The following is a 23,505-nucleotide window of genomic DNA, read 5'->3' as shown; positions in this document are numbered from 1 at the left end:
AGGGCTGTCCCAGAGAGGGGTCAGAGCAGGGCTGTTTTGTTCCCTGAGATGCCAGAGGAAACCGCCCAGGCGACACTCATTGCAGAGGGCAAGTGAAGGCTGAATCTCCAGAGCAACACAGCCCATCTCCTTGGAGCTGTTTATGTTGCATAACTCAAATAAACACAGCCGAGCTGTGGCTGCTCCTGGCAGGACCAGGCTGGGAGCAGCAGACAAAGGGCGTCTTTTCCAGCTGCGGGGTCAGAACCAGCTCCTTTAGAACAGTAAAAGTAATAATACTTGGGAACACCAGTATAATGCTAACAGGGTAGCATGAGTAAATTAAATGAAGGAGTTGCTCAAATTAGGACTTGGACAGTCCCTTTATTTTGTTTAGTGAAAGAAATAAGTCCTAATCAGAGCCTGGGAGAGGCAGAGAAATTGACCCCAGATTTCATTTGCAGGGTAGGGAGAGGAGGGGATGCCCGTGGATTGTCTCAGCACATAGAGGTTTGGGGAAGGTGGCCAGGAGTGAGTCGGCTGCTTTCTCAGTGATCCAGTGGCAGCTGGCTTTCTGAGACTCCAGCCATTTCTCAGCCCAAGTGATGCAGGGCTTCCCCTGCCTTCTGGAAGCATCGGACAGCTTACACGGAGTCTGTGTGAAGAATGAAGAAACAGGTCAGGGGTGCAGGCCCCAAGCCTGCAGAAAGCCCATGCTGAGGCTGAAAGCAGGCGAGACCCTGGGAAGCCTCTTTCATCAGCACCCTGCAGTCTTCAGGGACAGCAGCCTCATCGTAGTCTCCAGGATAAGAATAGAAATACAAATTGAGAGCACAGCTTGTAGCTGGGGCTGATGGCACCAGCTGCCAACAGTTGCCCTGTTAGTAGGCTATGGGGACACGAGAGGGAGTATTCTCTCCTCGAAGCTTGTGTTTAAAAATGCATCTTTCTTCAAAGCTGGCCTGGGGGTGGATAAGGCCTAGGAGACCTACTCTCTCTGTGCTGATCAGGTGCAAATATATACTGTGATTTGCTGCAGCTCACTTACCTCTGTGGGCTGGCTGGGGCCAGGTGACAGCAACAGGGATCCCATGTCTCAGCAAGGTAATGTTTTAGGCAATTTTTGGATGAAGGCCATGCTTCAAAACCTTTCCTCCAGGGAGCCTGCCAGGTACGTGGGGGCCCAGGGATGAAGGAAGATGTGGTTCGGGTGATGTTTCACTGCTGGGGCTTGACAACTCCCCTTTCACGAGTGTGTCGCTGAAGACACCGAAGACACTGCTTTTTCATCTTCCTTATTCTCAAAAGCAACACCATTCTTTTCTACCTCCTATGGCTGTTTAGGAGTAACAGCTAATAGATGATTCAGAAGTACTTGGCAAATGACGTTCAGGCCCAAGTGCTGAATGATCTCTCCCTCACACCAGCCTCCCGCACACAGTACCCCGTTTCCCCTTCCATGCCATGCTGACAGATGGCTGGTCTGTACACAAAAGGTCTCGGCACCTCCGTAGAGGTTTGCTTTGCAGGAACCTCTGAAATCCTTGCAGGTCCCAACGTGTGCTCTGGGTAGAAAACAGCAGGCGATGAGCTATGAGACCAAGAGGTTGCCAGGACCCCCCATGGACTCCTGGCTTTGGCACCACTTCCTGGGGGAGAGGCAAGGGAACCGATCAGCACAGCGGGTCGAGTGCAAGTCTGCCTCTGTGAAGCCCTGGGGACTTCCTTCTTGAAAAACAACTGGGACAGTGTGACAGCTGTTTAAGGATGCCAAAGGCAAGGGTCCTGGGGGAAGCTTCCCCAGGGACAAATCTGCTTGCAGGAATCTGTTGTGAGTGACAGGACAGACAGACAGCAGGAGAAAGATGGCCAGGCCCAGGTGAGTATTCTAATTAGTCCGTGATCAGAAGCACCCAGCTAAAGAAACTCTGGAACGGTTACTGAAGAAATGGTGTAATGACAATAATAATAACAGAGATTATTACTGTTGTCTTTAGGGGTGTGGAGCAAAGGTGTACCCTCAAGGTGTGGCCCCTGGGAGAACCGGGAGAGTTTACCATGTGCCAGTCCTTGACTCCCCTTTGATGGTTCATGTGGGGTCTTCATAAGCAAAATGAAATTCAGATATTCGGTGTGAATACACTGAATAAAGTGAATGTTTAAATTTTTAAAGAACTTGTTACAGTAAAAGATGAACTACAATTACTCCCCCTCAAAATATTCCCCCTTACTTCAAACACACTTATCCCATTGTTCTGGCTACTTTTTGAAGCTGTTCTGGAAGTCCTTTTTGTTGAGTGTCTTGTTACACTGTTGTGGCTACCTGGATGTCTTGAATGGATTCAAAATATGTACCTTTCATGGTCATTTTGACTTTGGGAAAGAGCCAGAAGTTGCACAGTGCCAGATCCAGGGAATAAGGTAGGTGACTGTGATGTTTTTACACGCCTGCCTTTCCGTTGGATGACACTCAGCAGAAGCATTCACTGTATTTTTGATCACACTTCATAAAGACACTCATGAGGGAGGACTTCCAGAACTGCTCAGAAAGTGGCAAGAACAATGGATAAATGTGTTTGAAGGGAGGGGGAGTATACTGAGGCAGATTAATGGCAATGTGTCTTTTACTGTAATAAATATTTTAAATTTAAACATCCGCTGTATACTTTGATCATCCCTTGTATAGTTGCCAGGTGAATGTTTGCAACTACTTTAAAATCCAGTTTGTTATATGAGATGTTGTTCCTCATGGCAAGTGGGTGATGGAGCAAGGAGAAAGAAGGGAACAAATCTCACCCTGGAGATGTAAAAACAGATCATGTTGGCTCGAGAGTCCCTGTCTCTTGAAAGGTGGGGGAAATTCCTTTTATGGATGCCACTGTACTTAGACCCAGCAGCCTGGCTCTGGCACCTGGTACAACCACTTCCTAACAGTACTAATGGAGGCTCATATGCTGAGCTCCTGAAATTCCAGGCCTCACTCTGGAGCTGGAGCCCAGGATGCCTACCTGTCAGGTGGCCACACTGTCCCCACCTGCAGCTTAGTGCATGTCATCTGCAACAACAAAGGCAGAGCCTGTGTGCAGACAAGGCCTCCTGCCTCTGAGAGCACTCACCATGGGTGGGTGTCCTAGAGTCCCCTTCTGTTCCCTAGAGCAGGGACACAGAGCTAAGAAGTCAGCCTGCCTCTTCTCCCTGCAAGCTGACCACAGAGCCAGGAACGTGTCACCTTTAATCCAGGACACCTGCTACCAGGCTCTGAGGCCTTCTTACCAGCTCACCAGGTGGCTTCCTTTTCCCCTGAGCTACATAGTTCCTGCTTCTGAGAGGTGCTCCCTCTTCCTATCCCTAGGGTAGCACCAGGGACACTGAAGGCACAGAGGGAGGAGACTAGAGAGGAACTCAGGCACCAGGGAGAAGGTGGCTGGTTTTGTTCCTTCTGGATGAATCTCTAAGCTTTGGCAGCCCTGGCAAGGCCCAGGCCTGCAGCAAACCTGTCTGTGTGGGTCTGTCTCAGCATGCTCTTTGCAAAGTCAAGGTCTGCAATGTAAACTTTGTTCTCTCTTCCCTTTCTTCAGCGATTCACTCATGCAGCTCTTTGCTGCCCTTCCTCTCCGTGTCTCTGGTGCTGAGACCTGAGGTCACCCACTCTGGAATACGCCATCTCTGTTGGACAGGCCCTTGAGGCAGCCATCCTCGAGGCAGAGGGCAGCTCGGCAGGCAGTGCTGGCTCCCGAACCTGCTGCGGTTTGGGTTTCTCAGTGGCACTATTTTTGGAAGATATTTTTTTATCCTTGCTCTTTATCACAAGCCCGCCAGGCAGAGGACAGCAGAATTGCAAGCTTGAATGGGCTTGTTTGACAGGCCAGCTTTCACTCTGGGTGCCGCTTCAGACTGTTAACAAGGAGCTCAGAGAGAAGCAGAGTAATTTCACACTAACTCCTCTCTGTAATTTGCTTTTGAGTTTAGAATGTCGTGCTTCCATCTCCCCAGTGGTGCAAGTGAGAGGATAGGATGTGCATGGTCAATGAGTTTGCAGTAGACGCACCGAAAGGCCTCCTTTGCTCTGAAGCCCCACCCTAGGGACACTGATCGACACTTCAAGTGAGCCTTTTCTAGGGACAGATGGGTGTGCTCAAAAGGATTCATGATAAATTGCCGGCTTGGGCAGAAACAGAGAGCTGCCTTTAACACATCCCCGTCATTCAAGCCTGTCTCGGGATATCTTTCTCCTCCAGGCAGCATTAGGTGCAGAAGTTGGGGTGGATTTAGGCAAACCCCAAAGCAGGAGAGTCTGAAACTCTGATTAGACCTACTGCTTGGGGAACAGGTCAGTTCCAGTCAAGGAAGGCAAGACTCAGCTTGGAAAAGGAGGAGTTAATAGGTCCCGATCAAAAGAGAATAAAAGGCCTGCCAGCCACAGGAAGTGGTTGAGTTTGTGCTTGGAACCCTAGAGGGGAAAGGATGGAGGTTCAGGGAGAGGCCACTGAGGACAGTCAGCCCGGCTCACTTCAGCAGCGGGAAGCAACGGCTTTTCTTGCTGTGTAAATCTGCTCTGGGAGGCCCTAATCCCACCTCTCACCACCTCTCTCCACATGTACTCCCGTGCTCCCATGGCCACACTGCTTGAGGTCTGTCCAATTTTTCTTCCGGAAGATGGCCGCTAACGTGTCACAGACTTCACCTGCAGATTTTGGACTTGTCCATCTCCATAATCACATGAGAAACCCTTAAGTCATTTTTCTTTCTCTCCCTACCTGTCCCTTCTCCTCTCTGTGTCCCACATCACACACACAGACACACATAGACATTTCACTGATGCACTCATAGACATTTGGAGTCCTCAGATAGCACTGGACTATGCAGTCTAACAGTCACAGTGAACCTGGGATTTTCGGGGGTGCCACTATCCTAAGACTGCTTGCTCCTTTTTGTGGGAGCTACAGTAGTATTGAGTGGGTTATTTGTCCCCATCACACTGTGCTAGATGTTCCAGTGCTCCTCTGTGTAAGATCTGGGACTGGTAGAAGTGGTAGTCAGCTTCTTGAGCAGCTTGCACCAGAGTAACTGTTCTTTGCATAAAACACAGATCTCCGTCATCATTACAAATGTGACCTTGGCCCCTCAGAGAGCCTACGAGATGAACACGATCTGGGTGGGGTGAGTTTTGTCCAGGTAAGGAGTAGTACTGGCATCCCAGTCCCCAGGTGGCTTGAATCATACTACATACTTCCAGGAATGACAGGCTCAGGATCCTACAATTATAGAGCCTTACAATTTCAGAAGCTGGAAAGGATCTAGCAGATCATGTGGGCCCAATGTCCTCATTTTAAGAAAGGAAAAAAACCCTAGTTAAAGTAAAATCTTCCTCTCATCTGCAGTTCCTGTTACGGAGACCTAAATGAATGCTAATTAGGAGACTGGATTGAAGAAACCTTTTTACCTACAACCAGTGTTCATTTGGCAAGATGTTTCTCTGATTCATTAATTGACATGTGCATGCATCCATCCATCTACCCATCTATTCATCCTGCTATCCATCTATTCCTCTCCCCGGTCAGAAGTTGAGACAGATGCACAAGAAGCACAGCTTTGGTTTCTCCTCACCGCCCCTCCTTCCTGTTTGTTTTTCTCTCTGCATTCTGGTGGGGCGTGGTGCGTGTGTGAGTTCAGGAGAAAGGCCATTTGCCATCAGTATCAGTATCCGGGAGATGACTGGAAACTCTTCAAGCCCTCACACACCGTGCTTGGTACCACCCTTGCCAGGACTTCGAGGTCCTGACACCGAATATGTGAGAAGAGAGCTTCTTGGAAGTATCCAAGTTAGCAAAGGGCTGAACAGGAGCCTTCCCTATCCTCTTGGCATCTTCCAAAGCCAGAGCTGGGGCAGCCAGATGAAAGGTGAGGACAAATAAATGTAAATAAATCACCCTTTGGAGCTGCAGCTCCCCTATTTCCTGTGGCCCTAGTGGGTCACTGAGTTAAGTGTTACAGCTGACTGTGAGGGGGGCTGGGCCAGCCCATGAGCAGTAATGACGTTGGTTTTTACATGAACTAAGATAGGGGTAATTAAATCTTGCACTTCAGGCCATATAAACTGATCTCCACAGGAGGGCAAGAATTAATTTAATTTTACCCTCACAACCCCACGCACCCTTCCACCAGCTTTGTATAATGGACTAAGTGTGTGATGGGGGAGACAGAGGGGAAGCAGGAAGATTTGTTCCAAGCACCAGGTATTAACTGCCATACATATCAAGAGCTTGAACTTGATGGGCCTCGAGCCCGATCAGGCGCAGCAGATCCACTGCTTCTTACAGTGCCTCTCTATACTTGGTTTATTGCACACAATCTGTACAGGGGCTGTTTTCACACTTAATGGCAATCCTGAATCACTATCTATTTCCCATCTTCGCCTGCAAAACAGCAACACAGAGCGAGGCTGTACCATAAATACCCGGCCCCATAAAGCCACTGCTGTAGAGATTTGCCTTTTTGTGCGTGTGCATCTGATTCATGAGCACTTTGGCAGGCTTCCAGGCTGGAGGAAAGCGGGGAAAGATGGCCGAGCATCCCAGCAGCCTCATTCTGATCTGTGATGCTGAGCAACTCATTTCCACTTCACAGTCTCTGCTGATCTGTGCCTCAGAAAGACAAGTCCCAGCCGTGGCAGGCAGAGGAGGAGGAAGAGGAAGAGGAGGAAGAGGAGGAGGAGGGAGAGGGGCAGGCTGGAAAGGAGGACAGGCGCAGAAGAGGGAGGGAGGGAAGATGAAAGCAGAAAAGGGCTGCATTTATTAAGCTGTTTTTCTTTTGGTGAAAAGAAGCATTTATCAGTGATTTCATATATCATGTGAGAGGATGGCTTCCTGCCAATTTCCAAGAATCCAAACAACCCACTGACATCATATGCCAAATATAGCCCAGCCTTTGCTGGAGGTGAATAAATAATGTGGCTGGAAAGGAATAGGTTCTCCTCAGCTATGTGTTTATTATGGTCAGGCTGTCAGGCTTGTGTAATCAAAAGAATAATGTCCAGCTCCAAGGAGGCACGGCGGCTAAGCATCTTCAAACACTTTTGGCAGATGACTGATGATTCCCCTTCCTCTCGCCTCCCCAGGTCACCAGCTAAACCTGGCCATGGAAGGGACAATGGGCACTTCCACTGTTCCACTGTTGTGTCTTCAAAGCAGTGGTGTGTGTGTGTGTGTGTGCGCGCGCACACACTGTACTTCCATCTCTGTCCTGCCCTCCACCCAGTAAGGGAAGATGGCTGGTCTTGCCAAAGGAAATGCATAGAATAAAGACAGACATTCACGCTCACAGATGTGGCCATGAGGTCTTCAGAGGCTAGGGTAGGTGGGAATCAGTGGGATCTGATGCAAAGGTGGCCAAGGCTGTTGCTGTTTATTCTGAAAGCTTCCAAGTAAGGGAGCTTGTCAGAGGGTGATTAGAGAGCTGCCCCGTGCTGCCTTTGGGCCCAGGTGCTTTTAATTCTGCAGGGGCCCCTGAGAGCTTTGTGTTTAGGGGCTGGTGCCTGTCCTTATGTCAGAAACCACCTGAAAAATGAAGATTCCTAATGAAACCTCTGCCTCCCCTACAGCATCTTCCTCTTTCTCCTGCCTGTCTCCTAGGGAAGAGGAGCCTTCTGGAGCTTGTACATACTTTTAGGAAGGGGCAGCTCTAGGGAGAAGAAAAGGGCAGGAAAATTAGTGCAGGGAGCTAAGGGGACCATGCATCCCAGTAACTACTGGAAGGTGTTGGATCCTTATGAACATTTCCACGATTTCTCTTTACAGTTGGGGATACAATAGAGGTGGTTACTATGGAAACCAGCGTAAAGGCAACGCAGAGGAAGGAGAGCGCTGGATAAGGAGGGGCGAGGGAAAGACACATAACACTTCTAAATCATCAAAGAGGAGTGCTGTGGCACTCTCCAGTTCCAGTGGGAGAAAAATAAGTCAGAAAATGGGAGAATGCTATGATCGCGGGTCGGGTCACAGACTATCTGGCACTATGACCCTCTCTACTCTCTTCCCATAAGCCTGGGTATTGAAACTGGCACTCACAGTAAAGATCATCTGCTGGAAAAGGATTTTCAAGCTGCTCAGTGCTGTTGGCTCTAAGGCAGACGGTCTGCTGTGCTTGGGCTGCCCATCACCTTTGGGAACACTCTTGGAGACAGTGGGTCATTTTTCTGTGGCATAGCTGCATCACCTGCTGTCCTCTGCAGAATGCCAAAGCACCTTACTCAGGAAAGAAATGACAGTGCTGCTTAAGGTAGAGACACTCCAGTGTCAAGTGCTCTGTGTGCAGTTGAAAAAAATCGGGCCACTTCAGCCAGAGCCCAGAGGGGCCAGAGGCTTTGCAGCCAAAGCCTCGTTCACTCCTCACTGGCTTCACTCTGTTTCTATGTGGGCATCAATGGGGAAAGTGTCTTCTCAGGCTGAGGGGAGCTTTACCCAGCCACTGGTCTTTTCTCCAGACTCATGCAATACTCCCTGGAGACCAGTCTGTTCAAAAGTGTGACGCCAGCCACATATGTGATTCCAAATGTTCTAATAGCCAGCCTCAAAAGGCAAAAGAAATAGAAAAAAATGTTTTCATAAAATTTACTTAAACCAGTAGATTCAAAATATGATCATTTCAACAAAGATCAATATGGAAATTATTAATGAGATATTTTATGGTTTTTCAAGGTAAAATCTTTGAACTTTAGTGTGTTTTCCCAGCTGTAATATATCTCAGAGCCACTCTACATGAGATCAGTAGTCATGTATGGCTCCTGTGTTGACTGCTCAGCTCTAGAATTTTCTATCACAGATAAGAGGAACACCAAGAAGTAAGAATAGAGGGCTGCAGCTGAGCATGATCTACAGCCTATAATCTACAGCACTCAGCAGGGCTGAGGCAGGAGGATCTCAAGTTTGAGCCCAGGCTGGACAACTTAGTGAGTTAGCAAGACTCGGTCTCAAATTAAAAAAAAAAAAGGCTGAGAATGTAGCTCAGTGTGAAAGCCCTAGGTTTGATCCCCAGCATTAAACGAGAAGTAAAAATAGAAAACAGGTCTCTAGCTCAGGTAATAACGCTAGCCATAGGCCTCAGGCACTATGGAGCAATAATTATGCATGCATCCCTTCTTTGAACAGGTGTTCAGTGTTGAATGCTTCCCATTGCCTCTGGACAGAGGCCCCTATGGAAATAAGATGAAAGAGAGTTTCCATCTAACACTGCAGTCTAGGGTTAGACCAAACCAGCAGACCCCATGTTCTTTCTTTCCAAGTGCTACCTTTTGAAAAGATTGTTAATGTCTGAGTCTTCCTCAGTTGTTGAAGGAAATACTATTAGGTAGGGCACCAGTGGTTTTTAGGATTACATAGTGGACACCAACTCTAGCACAGAATAGGTGCAGGGAGCTCCCTTCCCAAGCCTTAGCCATCAGCTCTGGCTCTCCAGTTTCCCCTGAGTGTTCAATCTTCCTGAGGCCTCTGTGCAGGAGGAAACTAGAACTGTACATTTCTTCAGGTATTCAGAAAGCCTGAGCTTACTGCACAGAGTCACTGCCGGCTGGCAGCTGGGTGCTGTCCTCGAATAGGAGGACACTGAGACTCAGCCGTTCAGAAAAACTCCTTCTTTGAGTGGCCATAGGCTACATGCTAAGATATTTAGAAAGATAATTAAAATATGTCCTTTACCTCCTGAAGCTGCATTGGTCATACAATAGTCATCAGCTATATGTGGCTATTTAAATTTACATGAATAAAAATTCAAAAACTAGATTTTTCCATCACACTGGCTGCACATCAGGAGCTCGGTGTCACGTATAGCTGGTGGCTCCTACTGGGCAGTGCAGTGCAGAACATCCAACATCTCAGAAGGTTCTACTTGGCAGAGCTATTCTGGAACTCTGGTCATCTATTCAATATGCAGCCAGTTTGAAATGCAGAGACAAGGGGACAGTGTGAGCAAGTGAGTCTAAAGCTGGCAAGGATGGCCTGGATTCTGACTTCTCTGGTTTAGAGAGATCTCAATTTAAGAGGGTGTCTTAACCTCTTGTGCCTCAGTTTCATCATCTGCAAGGTGGGGATGTTCTTAATAGGACTTAATCGAGAGGGCACTTGCATATATCAGGGGTTCTCAATCCCAGGACCAGTCTGTGGCCAGTTAGGAATTGGCCTGCAATTGCCAAGTGACCAGTGATGAGCAAGTAAAACGAGCAGTGAGTGAGCAAGTAAGACTTCATCTGTATTTACACCTGTCCCCCAGAACTCCCATCACTGCCTGCATTCCACCTCCTGTCAGATAAGCAATGGCATTAGATTCTCATAGGAGCTTGAGTTCTACTGTGAACTATGCATGCAAAGGATTTAGGTTGTGTGCTCCTTATGAGAATCTAATGCTTGATGATCTGAGGTGGAGCTGAGGCAGTGATGCTAGTGCTGGGGAATGTAATTATTATATATCACAATCATATACTAATAAAAAAAGAACCTAAACTCCCATTCATGAAAAATTATATTCCACCAAGCTGGTCTCTGGTGCCATAAAGGTTGGCAACTGCTGGTGTACAATGGTGCTCAGGATGTCATAACTGCTCAATAAATAATACTAGGTATTATTATTACTTATGTCACATTAGCTATTTCCAATCATCAGGGAGGGATAGGGTCATGCTGAGAGGTTGGAGGTGCCTTCTGATAACCTTGAAGCTTCCTGAGAGAGGGGAGGTAAGGAATTTCCCTGGGTTCCAAGCCCTCACTAGATATTTATTGGCTACCTCTTTGTATAGAGCACCACTGGAAATACAAGGATGACTGCAGAGAATCTTCGATCTAAAAGTCTCAGATCTAGAAAGGGAGAAAGGCCATGCTGCCTGAGAAAGGGTGATGAAAGATTCATTCTGAGTGCTTGAGCTAGAGAAGGAGTATAACCCAGCCAGGAGGGCAAAGAGGATGCCAACAGGTGATCTCTGCAGGACCAGGTACTAACAGGAAGTGGCAGAAGACAGTGTGGAGGAGTGAGCAGGACTTAGGTTGTAACGAAATCTACAAATCTGACACTGATTCCTCAGAACTGTTAATCAGCTAAGTGACAAGAGGCTCAACAGCTGTGCTTAGCACCTTCCCCGCAGGTAGCACCCCTCTGGGTACAGAGCAGCACCCAACCCCTGTGAAGCCAGTGGCCCTGGGAGGCCCAGCCCCTGTGCTCACGATGCCATGGGAAACCTGGGAAACCAAGAAAAGGGCTGCCCTCAGAGACAAGCCCAAGCTGAAGAGTCATGGAGATTGGCCCACTATTATTCTGTTCACTAGGGGTTCCTACAAAGTTGAGATGTTAGTGTCCACCACAGTGGTTCATCTAAAGAGACCCAATGTATTCTTATGGGGAAAATACCAGCTGTGACAGCTCTAGCGCTAGGAAAGGCCCATTGGTCTAATGTGGAGACCCCAGGGCCACATCTATATGCAAATCAGGCACTACTAGCTAAGTCAGAAGAAAATTCATGTTTCTGGTGAAGCGAAGCAGAGATGCCTGAGCCACCAGGATGTCTATGCTCTTTGCCTTGAGCTCTAGTGGTAATGGGGTGTAGGAGGTGGTGGGAGATGTGCAGTGAAGAATAGGATGAGACTCCTGCATAGCAGGAGCCAATGATCAGGAGGGGTGAGGGCTAGCATCGTTCCAGGCTCTATCGCCTTCCTTCCCAAGGCCCTGGAGGTTCCATAATTCAACTCTCGAATGGATGGAAGATGGAATTCTAGCACCTTTTATGCCCAAGGGCAGAAACACTTTCTTCCCCTTGGCCTTCTTCTCTCTTCTCACCCTTTTCCATACTTTCCACTCTTGTACAGAGAGGAGGAGGCTTTTCCCAGATGCACTTTTTGTCTTTCATCTAGCAGGGTAAGATCCAGACAGAGGTTCTCTGAGAGTGACCACAAGCAAGTTTTTCTGGGTTTGAGCATGGAAAACGCCTGCATCCCAGGAAAACCCTAAGTCCTTGACCAGTTGGCTCTGCTGGTCACTTGCCTGTGTCTGGCTCCTGTCTGTGCCTCAGAGCCAGGCTTTGGTCCTGCAAGTGCAGAAGTCACATCAGGATCCATCTTTCAGTCCCAGCAAAGAGCTCTACGTATTTAAGTCAGCACAGGCCAAGCCTAGTGAGAGCATCTATGGTGCATTTTTCACTCCCTGACCAGGAGTAGGAGCTCAGGAGACACAGAGCTGCCCGATCTACTTGAGCATGCCAATCTTCTGAGCTCTGGGTGATTGGAGGCACAGGTGGTAATGGGTGGGTGCAGAAGAGATGGTGCGGGAGGAGGCATGGCGTCCTGACTGCTGAACGTGTGTGCAGTAGTGTGTTGGCAAATGCTCATCAGTTGGCTCCCAGGGCCCTGGATTGTAGCATTTGCCAATTTATTTGGTGTAAACACTTCCATGGTTGGTTTTCAGCCAGCAGTGTAATTCCACTGAATGCTGCATCAGGAGGCTCACAACTGGTTTCCAGTTCAATGCAAGCTGGTGCTTGAACCCAGCATGTAGCTAACCATGCCCACTGAGTGACACGGCCAACCCTATATAGCACACCAAAGATGGAGGCTCACACTGTGTTATGGTCAGGTTGACACATTTGGGTTGTCCTTGAATGCTGTGTGGTGGAACCAGAACCTCACTTCCTCTCTGTCATCTTGAGCACTTTAGGCGAGATTTTCCCAGAAGCAGAAGGTTTGAGTGATGGGCGTTAGTTATGAGGAAATGAACAGATCTAAGTGTGAATGGTATGGGATGACTTCTGTAGCAAGCTGAAGCTGCATTGGGTCCAAGTTCTTTTGTACAAATAATAGGAAAGGAGGGAAATTGAATGATATTCACTGAAGAAACAAAATGGAAAAGGAGTGCAATTACTGTTCTTTACCACTAGAAAACATTATTTATTGGGTATAACCTAGAATCAATTATTAAATGTCCCTTATGGATAAAGTATAACTTGTAGTCAACTGCAAAGAGGGCTGTTCATTTTACTTAGTGATAAATCCACTGGTGTTTGACCAATTTGATGAAGACAGTAAGTCAAACTTAAATGGCCTGGCATGTGGTGTTGCTCAAACTACAAATCTTATTAAGGAGCTTTTTATATTTAAAATATGCAAAATGCAAACAAAATTTAGTAGAGAAAGTAAAATTAAATATTTAATGACACAATTAAGTCTTATTAATGGTATGTTCTTTATTTTGCAGATTAAATATTCACAACGATTATCATCTCTTTCATCTTTATTACTTAAGTGATGTGTTTTTCTTAATTATTTGTTAGGTATTTTCATTAACATTTGATGAATATTAATAGTTAAAATAAAAAACAGTTTTTATTTCTCTTGCAATGACTTCATGGTGATAATATATGTGTTTATAATGTGCCCTACTTGTTAATATTTAGATCACCGATTTTGTTGTCACATAATGGAAATGTGGATCTTTATGGGTGACAAATGACAATCATCAGATTCTTCCATTATTCTTTCTTTCTTTCTTTATTTAATCTACTATTTTCATATAGCTTCATTGTGGGAGAAATGTGAATTGAAAACTTACAACTAAAACTAGTAAGTCATATTTTAAGCTTAATTCCTGCTCCTGTGTTAATAGTGGCTCGCATATGCTCTTGATATCCTCATTCATTTCCCATTTTTACTTCCTTCACCTTGGAGTTTTGGCCCATCAGAATTATACTCCCCTGGTATAATTATTCCTGGTATTATTCTTCTATGACATGTAAAGTTTAGGCTGATGGCTGCACAGATATTTTTCGTTCTGGGACAAAGGATCAGAGTTTTCCCTCCTGGACAATATGAAGCAAATGCTCAAGGCTCTCCTAATTTTCCAGTTGGCCAGTGACTCACAAGAGTACATGGGAATGGGTCCAATGGACACAGGCCAAGGATGTGGGTTGCATGTGGTGACCATCTCTCCCTGGGCCAAGTGTGGCTGCCACGTTGCCTTCAGCAATACCCTGGAAAGACTGCCACCCTCACTGCAGGCTGCTGGCTGCTGCCAAGGTTTGCAAGTTGAAGTGATGTCTGTCAGGAAGATGAGGGTGATGTATTCTAGTCTCATAGTCAGGCCCACAATCGCACTTCAAAGCAGCCTCTGCATCCTGCTCAGCACTCTTTGATGGATGTGGGTGCAAGCATTAGAGTTCAGACAGAGACAGTGCTAATCAGAACAGGATGCCCTTTGGCTTTCTCTTGGGAAAACTTTTTCCCTTCCGCAGGAGCTATTTGCATTTTTAAAGCCACAGCCTGTTCAAAAGAGCACTGAGACACAAGAACGTATAGCAAGATAAAGAGAGTTCCTAGACATTAGTAATCTACAGAAGCATCTCCGTTTCCAAGCAGCTATAATGTATTGAGGAGCTACCATGTTGGGCCTTTCCAGTTTGCTTTCTGAATCTCACAAAGCCCCTGCTGAGGGGGTGGGGTTGTCTAGGTTATGGACGTGCAGATGGAAGCTGTGAGTCAGCCATGGCTGAGTGTCTCTGGGCTAGTGAGGGCATGGCTGGGACTCCAAACTAGGTCTTCCAGCTCAAAGTCCTGTGCACTTCTCATCACAGCTTGATACTACCCCTTTGCTGCCACTTTTTAATGTGGCTGTATAGGACACAGGCTACGGATATATGTCATTGTTATGAAAAGTCCAAATATGCACGAAAACAAGCCAGGTGTGGTGTTGCATGCCTGTAATCCCAGAGGATTGCTCTGAGTTGGAGGCCAGCCTGGGCCACATAGTGAGTTCAAGGCCAGCCTGAGCTATATAGCGAGATGTTGCCTCAAAAACAAAACAAAGTGAAACAAAACAAAAATATGCACAAAAGCACAGAAAACAGTGCAAGTTCCACCTTGTTCATGAAGTAAGGGCTAGAAATTGGGGTGTGGGAAGATACCCCTGAGCTGTCCCTGACACTGGCATGCCTGCTGTCTGTGCCAACTCTTTGGCCCTGGACTGGAAAATGTATTCACTCTGGATCTTTATGTGTTTGTCCCTCTAGTCAAGCTGTCCTGAGATGGAGCCAGCCTGAAGAGTAACCGCTGGACTCTAAAAGCAGCTGACCCAGAGTAGCCAAAGCTTAAACCACTTGTGCTACATGACTTCCCAGCTCTGGTCATGTCCAGGAACAACAGCTGCCCTCACTGCAGATGGGTAAGGGGTGCTGAGAGAGCAGATGAAGAAGGTCAAATCAGAGTTGGTCCACACCATACCTTGGGGAGCCCCCTGGCTGGGCAATGGCAAGACAGCACCTTCAACACGGCCAAGGCAAACAGACCTCAGTTTCCCCCTTCTTGTTTTCAGCCCATCAAGGAAAAATACGTTAGCTCACAAGTGCAAACGCAGACTCTCAAACCCTGCAAACTGCATGCAGTGGTGACCACACACAGTGACGTCAGCTGCCCGAGCCCTGTCTGTAGCATCTCTCCTTGTCGAGATGGCAAAGTGACCATTGTTTATTACCTACTGAGCCCAAGCTCCGTATTTGGCTCTTCATGCAAGATTGATAGATTCTTCCTGTCACCGGCCTCACTCTGGTGGCAGCTCTCCAGCCCTCCTCTGTGCTCCCTCCCCTCCTCCTCTGTGCTCCCTCCCCTCCTCCTCCACCTTCTAACAACTCAGGGCTAGAACCGGCCTCCCCAGTTTCCCTGCTGCCACTGCAGTCCTTTTTGAAGAAGCCATTTCCGAGAGAGGATGGAGCTGATGACAGATGCCCAGCCGGCCACCATGCTCAGGAATCTGTGGGCTGTGAATCATCTTGGCCAGGACAGCTGCTGACAGCACATGGGGCCTTTCTGGAATCATCTCCCTCTCCACCTGCCCTGGCTCCCTGTGTCCTTGGAGAAGAGAGGCAGTGAGATCGGAGGCTGGAGGCTGGGCACACACCATGTGTGGCTGGGAAAAGAAAAGCCTGGACATAAGGCACAGTTATCCTGCCTGGGCCTGGGGGGAATCTGACTTGGAGTGTGGGATGGAGGTAATGCAGAGCTGGAACCATTTTCATTCTGTGTCCTAAAGCAAGTCGCTAAAGCTTCATGGAAGACTCGATCTTGTGCTGGTCCTATAGAATTAAGTATTGTAGCTTCAAATAAGGAAGGATGCTTTTGAAAGTTGGAAGACAGCAAGGCAGAGGGGCAGTGTCCAGTCACTGAGGCCTTGCTCTAGTGAGGGGTAATTCCTCACAGATAGCACCTTCTGTATGTCTCTCATGCCTAAAGGGGTGAATGAGCTTCCTTAGGTCTCTTTTATGAAGGTGCTAGTCCCATCCTTGAAGGAGTCACTCTCAAGAACTGATCATCCAAAGGCCCCACCTTGATGCTATTGCCGTGAGAATGAGTTAGCAACATGAGTGTCCCAGTCATGGGTCCAACTAACCTCTTGACCTCAGGCATTGTGTCCTTGAAGTCATGCTGACCTTACCTGACTAGGGAGTGTCTGTTTCACTAACTCAACCAAAGATGGAGAGGTCTCCAAGCTACACTTAGAGGTTAAGTGCCTGATGCTGCAGAGAAGGGACATATGGCAGGTGTGCCGGGCACCCTGTGGTCTGATGTCTTAGAGTTAATGGCTCCAGTCTTGACCTGGACCCAGGAAGCTCCTGGTTCAGTAGAACTATATGGTGGTTTTTCTAACAATGCCAAATTAATTCTCAGATTCTCCAACACCATCCGGGTGTCCTATGATTCAACTCAACTCTGGCACTAACTGACTGGAATTAGCCCAGCCCCTTCCCCCCACATCTGGCCTCACTTCAGGTGCAGGCTAGGAACAGGGTCTCTAAGTGCTATAATCTGGGTTCCCCCAAATTTGTATGTTGCTAACTCATTCTCATGGCAATACTATTAAGGGGTGAGGCCTTTGGATGATCAGTTCCTGAGAGTGGCTCCTACAAGGATGGGACTAGCACCTTCGTAAAAGAGGCCCAAGGAAGCTCATTCACCCCTTTAGGCATGAGAGACATACAGAAGGTGCTCTCTGTGAGGAATGATGCTTCACTAGACATGGGATTTGCTAGTGCCTATGTCTTGGACTTTCTGGCCACTAGAACAGTTAGCCATAAGTTTCTAAGGGATTTTGTTATAGCTCTCCTAACAGGCAAGCCATCAGTGATTAAATCGTTGTCATGGCTGATGGAGCTCTACCCCCAGCCCCTCCTTCTCCTCTGGAAATAGGATGAGGGATGGTGGGATTGAATCCATCCCCCTAATCACTTGACCTTTCTCTGGCACCCCTCAGTGAGACGTGTCAGGAGTTTAAACTTAAGTGTCTCTAAAGGGGGTTATGATGAATAACCGAAGGCAATCTTTTCACTTAGGAAATTCCAAGGGGTTTAGGAGCTCTGTGCCTGGAATTGAGGACAAAGATCTAATATATATACAGATATATTAGATTGCAGGTGGACAGAAATGCTACAGAGAGCACATCTGCTAGCTGGGGAGGCTGTAAGAGGGGAGGAGCTTGTGGTCTAGACCCCTTCTAGAGGGAGCCTTCTAGGTCAAGGTTCACTATTGCTGTAGCCTTGTGCTGCAGTCTGAACCCTTGACCAGGTTACCCACACTTCGGAGCCTCAGTCATGCCATCCATGAATGGCTCTGATAACCGCAATTCTTCCAGGTTATTGGGGAATATAATGAGACCCTGCACATCCTGATCCTGCACACTGTGCTTTGCATATACCACGCATTCGATGAACCTAAGCAATTCTTGGATGATCAGGGTCATGATCATGACTAAGGAAAACCTCAGGGGAACATGAGCAAGGCTGAAGCCTCGGCTGTGTAATTGGCTCTGATTCTCTTGTTCTCCACCTACACCAGGCAATGGGCTCCTGGACAACTGCTCAGTGGTCCATGAGCCTCCTTCATGCTGAGGGGACAGCAGGGCTCTCCTTCCAGTCTGAGGGTCTTGGAGGCCTGTGAATTTTGCCTGTGTTGGGTGGCATGGGGTGCAGATCTGACAGTGCCCCTTATTAGAAAAAGGTCAGCTTTGAAACAACTACCATAAGATAAACCAAAATATTTTTGAAACAAAATCAAAACATCTAATCAAAACATGAGAGAGAGGGCTATGTTTTTGTGACCAAGTCTTTCAATTTTTGATGTTTATGCTCCAAGTAGGGGCAAGAGAGGCTGGTGTTTTGGGGTCCCAGATGCCTTAGAGGAAGGTGTGAGGATCCTCAAGGGGGGCAGTGGTTGCTCTTTGGGAGCTCAATGATCATAGGGCTGGGGAATGGTTTTGGGATTGCAGCCAGCTGGTCACTATGGGCTGAGCCAAAGATAAGCCCAGTGTAAGGAACAGGCTTGCACCCCAATGAATATTAGCTCTCTGAGCTATACCTGCCACTAATACCTCACCAGGGAAGGCAGTAGTGTACAGCGACTGAACATTTCGTATCAACTGTTCCTTTCTGCATACCTAATACTCCAGTGGGATCTTCCCTGCCCTGCAAAAAAAAAAAAAAAAGTGTCCAATGCCCAACGTTGGAGCCTCATGTGGGTCCGGTCTGTCACTCACATCTCCAAAACCTTGTGGGTGCTTCTCTGTCTTCCCAGGTTTGGAGAGGCAGGGATACAGCTCCTTGGACCTTGTGACTGACACTGCCGACCCTCAGGGCAGGCCTGGGACAAACATGGCCACAGCACAGCTGCTGCCCTTCACTCTGAGTGGGCCCCACAGGAGCCAGTGCCAGGCTGCTGGATTTTTAGCTCGTCTCCTGCTGTCACCGCTCAGTTAAAGGACAAGAGGGAGACTGCTAAGGAAACGTGGCAGCTTGGGACCTTGCGGTGTCGTTTGTAGTCTCCTTGGCCTGCAGCCTCCTGGAGATGCACACGAGGGCTCTCAACCGCGGAGAAAATGAGATGCCCTCTCATGCGCACAGCTGTGGAGACAGCTCCTCTTTCCTCCCTTCTGGAACTTCTGGGAAGCCAACGCTCACATTAGTGTCTCCCTTTGGGGTTCAGAATAATGGAAGCCAAGGATCTGCCACACACCAACTGGAAGTACCAACCCCAAGGGTCACCACAGGGGACCCATGCCTGCAAGGCTGTTCCAGCCATCAGGGTCTCGCAGAGAGTCACCCCTGAAAGAAAAGGGAGGGTTCCTACAAGGATATGGTGTATTTCTCATAAGCACAGGAGGTTCAGAGGACAAGTCTAAAGTTGGGGTAGGTTAACGCCATCTAGCAAAGATTCATCACCATCCAGGAAGTGTCTGCCGGGCTCTGTGCTAGATGAAATGAAGCCAGAACCCAAGACAGACCCTGACAGAGAACAAGTATGTTAGGCACATTTGTCCTCAGACTTCAATGCACAAACAGCTCTGTCTGAGCTTCCTAGGACAGATTCCTAGGCCTGCCTGGAGGGTCAGAGCCACTTGTAACCCACACCCTCATGGTGTGGTCCATCCTGTGGGAACTGCTGGACTAGGGTGACCTTGGGGCCCAGCTTGGGGCCTGAAGCCATGAGAAGGAGGCTTGGGGAGGGTTCTGGGCACCAGTTACAGAGCGAGTGGACCTTAGATCTTGAAGATGAGGTGGAATGAGGAGTGGAGTGGAGAATGGGCTGGATGTCCCAGGCAAAGCCCCACAGGCTCAAGGAAACTGAGAGGAGATCCCCTGAGAGTCAAGGATGTGTTCATGGGATGTGGCTGAGCCTCAGTCCTGTGCTTGGGATTTATTGCATTGCAGTCACCATTTTGAAATCCTTAATATTATCTTTGGCTTTGTGCTTGGAGTTTTGTAATTCACTTTAAAAAAATAATTTCATTGGTATATTTTATATATACACAATAACATTCGTCATATGGAATTTGTACCTGTACATGATCTTAATTCTTCTTTATCCTCCCTCTTTCCTCCCCTTTCTTCAACCCCTCTCCCTGTCCTTATTTACAAAAAACTTTGTTTCCACTTTTCCTTCTATTCTCGTTTGCAATTTCACTTTGCACTGGGCCTTATCACTTATGGACCCAGCCCGGATGAGTACAGGGAGCTACAGAAATATCAGATGTTGTTAGGGTTCGAGGCAGGAGGTAGGAGTGTTGCAGGTGACCAGAGAGATAAACAATGGCTATGCTCCTGAGGTCTCCAAATGCTACCTCTAGGAGTTGGCGGTTTTGTATCAGAAAGGAAAGGATTTAGAAGTGAACGGAGTAGTTAGCTTTGCACTCCACAGAGCCATTCTGAGAGCTGGGTTTCTCTCCGCACAGGGTACTGAGGGCTAGGAGTCTATGAGGACCAAGCTTGGATCCCAGTAGGTCAGTGCAGAAGGGGTGGCCTGGAAAGACACTTGGAGATGGTTTGGAGTTGGAGGTAAGGTTGAAGGGGGAGAGAAGTCCAGAATTACTCCCAGAATTCTGACCTGGGCAATCAAGTTGCTGGTGGAGCCACTAACTGAGTTACCTCTTTTTTTTCTTTTCCTTTTATCTGCCATGGTGCGTATTCTATGAACATGTCAACATTGTTCATATTTGTCAACGAAAGTCTTTTTCTCTCAGCCTTGTTTCTATCCTACTTGTATTAAGTCTTGCCTAAATAGTTCTACAGCTGTTTTAAAGGCAGAGATCATGAAATTATAATGCTCATTTGAAAACTACATTTGTTTAGTAGTATATTTTAAAATCTTTTTCTTCTAATTAAAGAAATGAAGAAAGCTTGTACAACATGGAAAAACAAGACAAGAATCACTTGGATTCCTACCAAAGGAACTGTGATTAACATTTTAGTATATAACCCTCAGTCTTTTTTCCACATGTACATGTATATTTCTCATTTATTAAAAATAAAAAACATTATACCATTTTTATGATATATATTTTTCACTTAGTGATCTAGAATAAACATTTACCATAAGAATAAATGTTCTATAGCATATTTTTTAATGACGGTCTAGATGGGATTCCTCCATACAAATGTATCATAATTCACCTAGGCCTTTTCCTATCGTAGGACCGGTAGGTTGTCTGTAATTTGTCATATTGTAAACAATGTCATGATTAACATACTCATTAATATACTTAATTAACTTTATAAAACAAATTCCTAGAGTGAAAAGAAGATATAAATACACATATTTTAATATTTGCTTTCTTTGGGCTGGGGATTTAGCTCAGTGATGCCGCTGCCTGCCTCGTAAGTGCAAGGTCCTGAGTTCAATCCCTGGTACCAAAAAAAAATACTTGCTTTTTTTTCTGGAGACAGGGTCATGCTACGTGGTTCAGGCTGGCCTTGAACTCACTGTGTAACCCAGGGTGGCCTTGAACACTCAGTGATCTTCCTGTCTCAGCCTCTTGAGTGCTGCAATTACAGCTGTGCACCACCATGCCTGGCTACATATTTTAATTTTTGATTGGTAATTCTAAATTGCCTCTAGATAAGTTGCACGAACTTCACATGCACTAGTGCAATTTTTTTTTTTTTTTTCTGGTACTGGGGATCGAACTCAGGTCCTTGTGCTTGCCCAGCAGGTGGTGAAACCACTGAGCTAAATCCCCGGCACAAACTTTTGAAATTATGATTTAGTGACAAACAATTATTTCTATTTTGTCATTTGTGGAAATTAAGGCAGAAACCAGTATCAAAGTGAGGGTTGCACATCAAGTCCATGGGAAGGTTATCTTGATATATAGGTCAGGTATACATCATTATGTGTGCTCTACATATTTACATAATCTCATTGAATTTTCTCAACTACCCTGAACGAGTTCTTTTTCAGATAAGAAAAGTGGGGCGCAGAACCTTACTTTACTATCCCATGTCATTCCGGTGACCACAGGCCCAGCCCGGCTACCCACCCTCTACGGAGTCAGACCCCTCATATGTAACCCAGTCTTCCCAACACCAGGCAAACCAAACCCTGCAGAAACAAATGGTCAGATTTAAATAAGTCGATGATCTAAACATTCTTTTTCAATAAACACAGTGTACAAGATCTTGCCCCTGGGGTTTACTTCCTAGGTAAAAATAGCTTTATGGTTGTGTACTACTCTTTCCTTGGGGGGTAGGCTTAGGGAAAGGATGGGGTTGGGGATGGGGACAATGACTTCCTCAGAGGATGGGGCAAGGTGTAAAAGTATCCCTTCCAGGTCAAGATTGGCAGCCTCATCTCTGATTCAATACTCAGGGATTTGCTTTGGTTTCCTGACTGGACTGCCTTGTTTATCAGCCACAGGGCAGGAGACGTGCCACAGCAATGAAGTACAGTTGACATGTCACACTGGGGAAAGGGGAGCTATTCACCAGGCTGAGTCACTGCTCAGCTACAGGTACAGGATGATGCATGCCGTAGAAATTCAGAGCAGACTACCAGACTGTGGGGCTGAGCCACAAAGAGAAACAGGTCTGAGGATGACCTAACACTTATGATTTTGAAACTCCTGGACTGTGAAAAAGGAGAATGGAAAAGTCTCAGGTAGATCTAAGTTCATGCTTCCTTTGCAACAAAAATCAGCCCCAAAGTTGCATACAGGGGAGACACTTCACTAACAAAATAGTGGCAGAGGTGACAGTTACTGCAGGAAGCAGTACATTTGGTGGCATCTGAGTTCTATATTTTCCTGTTTCCTTCTCCATCAGAGAAGGAAATTGTTGTCCTTGGTCCACTTATTCTTTGCAAAGACTAAGTGCCAACCTGGCAGGCACAACGATGAGATGGGACAACAGAACTCATCCTGCCTAGTCCGAGAAGAAAGGGAACTTGCTTTTTTTGTCAATGCACCAGCAAGTCCCCTGCAGAGTGGTTCCACTAGGGACTAGCTGTGTGACCTCACTAGCAGGTTCATCGCTCTGTGCCTTAGTTTCCTCTCCTGTAAAATTGGGGCAATAACAGGTGCTTATAAAGTAATACAAAGCGGGGCCATTGGCCACTTGACCTACACCAAAGATCCAGAAACCTTGGCACCATAGTCCTGCTTACTCACTCCCACTACTGTTTCCTTTGCTGCCTCCCAAAGCTCAGCTGCCCAGTGCCCTGCCTTGGTGGTAGAGCTTTGGGGTGGGCATCAGAGGTTATGGCTTAGTTCAGTTGTTCTGTATGATATACCTGTCACATGATCTGAATGCTAATGATGGCAACAGCTGTGACAGCAAACTGTTATAGTTCTTATTTTGTGCTTGGTGTTTTCTCGCCATGTAATCCTCATAGTAACTTACTGCCATATGTAATATTATTCTCCTCACATTATAGGTGAAAAAAGTGAGACTTCGGAGGTTGCATACTTTCCCCAAGGTCTTACAGATTATAAGCATGAGGCTGGAAGCCCATGATCCTGACCTTTGCTCTGTGTGAAATTTCCCAAGTTGATTTTTCTGTCCATGAGTACCTTTTTATTTACCAGTGCTAGTAAAGGACATTGTTTTTGTTGTCGAGTGCCCTTTTTTGAGGGGAGGGGATATCCTTCTCATACCCCACAATTTCTCTTGGGACTATGGATGAAAGGGCCTTTGTCCTGAATCTTCCAATCTCCCCACCACAGAGGCTGGCTCAAGAGGAGAGCAGT

The 23,505-nt window shown here is 46.9% G+C and overlaps 1 long non-coding RNA gene across 1 annotated transcript; it reads left to right on the top strand.

Annotated features, from left to right (window-relative positions):
• Nucleotides 1-971: 971 nt before the first annotated feature.
• LOC110351151 (uncharacterized) lies at nucleotides 972-20,809 on the top strand. Its single transcript, XR_002398255.2, has 2 exons — nucleotides 972-1,150; nucleotides 15,014-20,809. It is a non-coding gene; the product is annotated as an uncharacterized LOC110351151 (long non-coding RNA).
• The last annotated feature ends 2,696 nt before the right edge of the window (nucleotides 20,810-23,505 follow it).

Source organism: Heterocephalus glaber, unplaced genomic scaffold, assembly GCF_053883595.1.
Source record: "Heterocephalus glaber isolate CG9 unplaced genomic scaffold, H.glaber_assembly_v1.0 deba00001472, whole genome shotgun sequence".
Lineage (NCBI taxonomy): Eukaryota > Metazoa > Chordata > Mammalia > Rodentia > Bathyergidae > Heterocephalus > Heterocephalus glaber.
The sequence above is the reverse complement of the archived record's forward strand: the minus strand, read 5'-3'. Positions and strand labels throughout refer to the sequence as shown.